At 41.9% G+C, this 6,000-nt stretch overlaps 1 protein-coding gene across 1 annotated transcript in view; it reads left to right on the top strand.

Annotated features, from left to right (window-relative positions):
• The first annotated feature begins 1,550 nt into the window (after nt 1-1,550).
• Nucleotides 1,551-6,000, top strand: part of SIPA1L1 (signal induced proliferation associated 1 like 1) — a 433,934-nt gene continuing 429,484 nt past the window's right edge. The window contains exon 1 of the mRNA XM_070417275.1: nt 1,551-1,845. The gene's annotated coding sequence lies outside the window, so the exon portion shown is untranslated. The remainder of the gene's footprint in view (nt 1,846-6,000) is intronic.

Genomic DNA, 6,000 nt, shown 5'->3' with positions numbered 1-6,000 from the left:
CTGGCTACCCCTGGCTGTGTTATCTTCTATACTAAAAAAAAAAAGAGAGAGAGAGAGAGAGAGAGAGAGAGAGAGAGAGAAAGAGGCAAATCGACCGTCCCTTCACCACACCCACCAGCCAATCAGGAGTGAGTATGCAAATTAACCAAACAAAACAGCAGGCTAATTTGCATACACAGGTGCCCAACGGCTGGGGGCTGGTCGCTTGACTCGTCGTGTTGCCATGGGGAGGACACAGACATTCTGCACTGCCCCAGCCTCTCTGGGCCTCTGGGCAGCCTGAGAAGGTGGAAAGGTGGTTCAGGCTGGAGCCAAGGCGGTGCTGGCAGCCAGAGGAAGGAAGGTCCATTCTTGCATGAATCTTCGTGCATCAGGCCTCTAGTGGTGGAATAATAATAAATGAGTGCCTGCTGCGGAGTGAGAGGCACAGAGACAAAGCTGGAGGGGCAGAGCTCATTGGCCCTCTGCTTGGGGAGTAGGACCCAACATTCGGGAGCCAGGGACGTAGCCTTTGTTTTTTCAGATTTTCTAGTTTCTTAGGCATGTGCTGCTAACCACAAAGTTTCCTATTTCTCAAGGAATCTATCAGAATGAAGGGGGAAGTGAAATAGGCCTGACCTGGACATCCACACACTTGGGGCTACCTGGAAAGCAGTGTTGTTTCTACTTTACTTTGATCACCATGCCCCAACACAAGGTGAAGGCGTAGGACAGCTGCGTTGAACTGAACCTGGCCTGGTTCTGTTTGCTCATCGAGCGCCCTTGAGTGTGTCTCGTTACACCCTCCAGGCACCTGTTTCACCATCTGGAGAAGGAACCGCTGATCTCTTAGAGGTCATCCCAGGTCTGACATCTAGGATTCCAAGGTCAAAACCAGTTTCACAATCCTAAGAAAGCATGGAATTAAAAGTATTCCCATAAATGTTTATCTCAAAGCCTGATCTCCAGGTTCTGCTTTATCACCGCAGTGTGAGCATGCGAGACTTCAGGCTAACGTTCCCAGGCACGCATCATTTAGCAGTATCTGGGATACATTTACATTTTTAGCATCGGTGTAATTCTACTTGGTTTGATGCCACAGGAAGTTCAAGCCTGATTCAATTAAGGGATTTTATAAAATGAGTTTTTAAAAAAGAAAGACAATGCGTTGCATATGTTACACCATTGTTCTCTGCATTGTTATTCAATCCGGCACGTTGGGGCGGCTGGCGCTTCAGTCCAAGAATCTGTTAGCAATCCTACAGTTGCAATTTTACTATCTTATTTGGCAGCATGGGATTTAAGATCTGGATTGGACCTGCGAGGCAGGCAGGCACTGCTACGAAAACAAGCGCAGACAGCCTTTTTGTACATTTCGCATACCTCTCAACTCCTAATGTCGCTTTCAGATTGTGGGCCTGAAACAGTAAACAGAAAAAGCCCTGATTGCTAAACCTGGGGATGAGGAGAGTGGGGGAGCACTACGGAGGATTGTGTCCAATCTGAACGTGCTTCCCCTTCCACCTAAAACAGCCACCGCACCGGGAAGGAGATACCAAGGTTTCAATTCCTGCCTGTGGGAGGCCGGCAGAGGCCACCGTGCAGAACCCTGCCCCGTCACAGCTGCAGGCGGCTTTCCCACGGGGTGCACAGCGAAGAGAAGCAGCCCTCCGTGGAAACAGAGTAGAAGGCTACCCGGGACCTCACGGGAGAACTCTGAGCCAGTTCAGAGGAGAGACTGAGGAGTTGCAGCCACTGCCTCGACACCTCTGGTCTGAGTGAGCAGACAGGGCCGCAGGAGAACCCAGAAGAGAACCTCAAACCAAAAAGGACAAGAAGCAGAACTTCTGAGATGACCCCAGCGAGGTATGAGATGGGAGGGGAGATGGCAGGGACATTACCCAAGTCCTGCTGGGCCTGTGTGGTTGCGGGGAGACCCCGAAGCTTAACCAGCGGGAACTCTAAACTCTCACGGACAAGGCAGTACCCAAGGTCAGGCCTGAGGAAGAGGGGCGTTGAATACTGGCGGGTGGAAAAAGAAGTCAAAAGCTGGTAGAATAGAGGGCAGGGGAGGGTCAAGGCTGCAGATTCAGAGCAAAGATGTGAGTCCTAAATTTCTGGAGTTCTTTCATATGATGCTTGACCTCATGTCGTGAGGATGACCATTTGGACAAAGACAGTGGAATAAGAGGATCTGCAGGGGATCAGGACAGAATTATTTCCTTTAGAAAATATCCTTAGATATTAGAAGTTAATGCTAGAACCACAATCTGTACATATCTGTCCCTGTTGTACTTTTGGCCACAAGAAACAAGACTCAGCAGATGGAATCTGCACTATGAGGATTGTGTGTTATAATAAGAAGGTAGGTGAGATTGGGCAGTGCCTGGTTCTTCCAGTCAGGGCCCCAGACCTATGGCAGGGACCCAGTTCTTTCCTTGCCCCCTCTCATCCTCACACCGGCCCCTTAGGAGGGCTCTCCTCATGGCTTCTGCGGTTTTAGGCATCCTTGCAGGCAATGACATTCAAGACAGAAAAAAAGGGTTACCTCTCTCGGGTGTAACTTCTTGAGACAAGGAACCCCTTCCCAGAAGTGCCTCTTGCAACTCTCCCTCACATCTTTTCAGCAACAATTGCATTGCACTGCCACGCCCTTGCTCAGAGCTATCTTTTGGCAAGGTCGGCCCCAGACAAACAGAGAGGCTGAGACGGATAAAGGGTCATTCTGTGGGCTCTTTCCTTGAAGCGCATGGCCGTTCAGGCAGGGTGAATGGACCTGGGATTCAGTTTGCGAAGGAGAAGGATTAAGGATCCAGACGGACAATGGCCATGGGACTGTAGGGTGGGGCTCCCAGCTGTGGACTCTCTGGTGACACATCAGGGCTTCTCAGATAGGAAGAGACAGCGCTCACACCTCACCCCCCTGACCCGGCCCTTTTTACCACAACATTGCTCTTGTCTGGTAACACTTTGAACCAGTGGTTCTCAACCTTCCTAATGCCGCGACCCTTTAATACAGTTCCTCATGTTGTGGTGACCCCCAATTTCATTGTTACAAATTGAACATAATTAAAGCATAGTGATTAATCACAAAAACAATATGTAATTATATATGTGTTTTCCGATGGTCTTAGGCGACCCCTGTGAAAGGGTCATTCGACCCCCAAAGGGTCGTGACCCACAGGTTGAGAACCGCTGCTTTAAACCATCTTAGTTAAGGCTCAATGCAGGACAAATATTTTCTTTTCAAGTTTATTGAGATATACTTGACATATAACATTGGGTAACATTGAGGTGTGCAATGCAATGATTTGGTGCACATATATATTGCAAAATGATCACCGCAATAGGTGAGCGAACATATCATCACCTCAAATTAACTGGTATGTGTGTGTTGAGAACATCTAAGATCTCCTCGTAGCAAATTTCAAGTATACAACACAGTATTGTTAACTGTAGTCACCATGCTCTGTGTTAGAGCCACAGAACTTACTCAGCTTATAACTGGCCGTTTGTATCTATTGACCAACATCTTCCCATTTCCCCACCCCCACTCCTTGGCAACCACCATACTACTCTCTGTTTCCATGAGTTTGGCCGGTTTTAGATTCCACAGGTAAGTGAAATCCTAGGGTATTTGTCTTTGTCTGATTCATTTCACTTAGCATAATGCCTCAGGGTTCCTCTGTGTTGTTACAAAGGGCAGGTTTCCTTTTATAAGGTTGTGTGTGTGTGTGACATTCTATTTATCCATTCATTCATTGGTGGACACTTAGGTTGTTTCCATACCTTGATTGTTGTAAAGAAGACTATAATGAACAGGGAAGTGCAGATATCTTGTGAGAGAGTAATTTCATTTACTTCAGATATATACATGGAAATGGGATTACAGGATCTTATGGCAGTTCTATAATTTTTTTGAGAAACCGCCATACTGTTTTCCATAATAATTGTACCAATTTACATTCCTATCAGCAGTGTACAAGGGTTCCCTTTTCTCCACATCCTTGTTAAAACTTGTTATCTCTTGTCATTTTTATAACAGCCATTCTAACAGGTATGAGGTAATATCTCACTGTGGTTTTCATTTGCATTTCCCTGATGGTTAGTGATGTTGAGTATCTTTTTATATACCTGTTGGCCATTTATAGGTCTTCTTTGGAAAAACGTCTATTCAGTTCCTCTGCCAGTTTTTTAATCAAATTATTTGTGGTTTTGCTATTGAGTTGTATGAGTTCCTTATGTAGTTTGCATATTAACCCCTTATGTGCTTTGTGGTTTTTAAGTATTTTCTCCTAGTCCATAAGTTGCTTCTTCATTTTGTTCATTGTTTCCTTTGCGGTGCAGAAGCCTTTTAGTTTGATATAGTCCCACTTATTTATTTTTGCTTTCGTTGCTTGTACTTTTGCTGTTATATTAAAAAAATAATTGCCAAGACCAATGTCCAGGAGTTTTTCCCTATGTCTTCTTCTAGGAGTTTTAAGGTTCAGTTCTTAGATTTAAGCCTTTGATATTTTGGGTTAGTTTTTATGAGTGGTGTAAGACAGGAGTCCAATTTCATTCTTTTGCATGTAAATATCCAGTTTTCCCAGCATTTTTTATTGAAAAGATTATTTTTTCCCCCCACTGAGTATTCTTGGCTCCTTTGTGAAATATTAGTTGGCTGTATATGCATGGGTTAATTTCTGGGCTCTTGATTCTATTTCATTGATCTATGTGTTTGTTTTTATGCCAGTACCATACAGTTTTAAATACTATAACTTTGTAGTATAGTTTAAAATCATGAACTATGATGCCTCCAGCTTGATTCTTCTTAAGAATGCTTTGACTATTCAGGGTTGTTTATAGTTTCATAAAAATTTTAAGATAGTTTTTCCCATTTCTGGAAAAAAATGCCATTGGCATTTTGATAGGGGTTGCATTGATTCTATAGATGACTTTGGGTAGTATGGACATTTTAACAATATTAATTCTTCCTCAAATACAGGATATATTTTTATTTATTTGTGTCTTCTTCAATTTTTTTATCAGTGTCTTATAGTTTTCAGTGTACAACTCTTTTACCTCCTTGATATACACTTATTCCTCAGTATTTTATTGTTTTGTTTTGGATGCTGTTGTGAATGAGATTGTTTTCTTTATTTGTTTCAGATGTTTTATTATTAATGTATAGAAATGCAACTGATTTTTGTATGTTGACTTTTGTATCCTGCAACCCAACTAAATTCATTCATCAGTTCTAAACAGTGGTGTAATCTTTATTCAAGACAGATATTGGCCTATACTTTTCTTATAGTGTCCTTATCTGGCTTTGGTATCACGATAATGCTGCCTCATAAAATGAGTATGAGAGTGTTCATTAACACTTGGAAGAATATGAGATGGGTTGGTATTCATTCTTCTTTAAATACTTGGTAGAATTCACCAATCAAACCATATGGTTCTGGGCTTTTCTTTGTTGAGAGGTTTTGATTACTGCTTCAATTCCTTAGTCATTATTGATCTGTTCAGATTTTCTATCTCTTCATGAGTCAATCTTGGTAGGTTGTATGTTTCTAGGAATTTATCCATTTTCTCTAGGTTATCCAGTGTTTTGCTGTATAATTGTTTCTAGGGATATCACTTGTAATGTCTCCTCTTTTATTTATAATTTTGTTTGAGTCCTCTTTTTTTTTTCTTGGTTAGTCTAGCTAAAATTTTGTCAACTTTGTTTATCTTTTCCAAGAAACAACTTTTAATTTCATTTACTTTTTCTATTATGTTTCTAGTCTCTGTTTTATTTATGTATGCTTTAAACTTTAGTATTTTCTTCCTTTTGCTAACTTTGAGCTTAGTTTGTTCTTCTTTTCTAATTCCTTAAAATGTAAAGTTATGTTATTTACTTGAGATCTTTCTTTTTTTAATGTAAGCAATTATTGCTATAACCTTCCCTCTTAGAACTTCTTTTGCTTCATGCCATAAGTTTTGGTATATTGTGTTTTCATTTGTATTTGTCTTAACACATTGCGCACCAGTAGTTTT

Source organism: Myotis yumanensis, unplaced genomic scaffold, assembly GCF_028538775.1.
Source record: "Myotis yumanensis isolate MYYU_CA2020_CCGP unplaced genomic scaffold, mMyoYum1.0.hap1 SCAF_1, whole genome shotgun sequence".
Classification (NCBI taxonomy): domain Eukaryota; kingdom Metazoa; phylum Chordata; class Mammalia; order Chiroptera; family Vespertilionidae; genus Myotis; species Myotis yumanensis.
The sequence above is the reverse complement of the archived record's forward strand: the minus strand, read 5'-3'. Positions and strand labels throughout refer to the sequence as shown.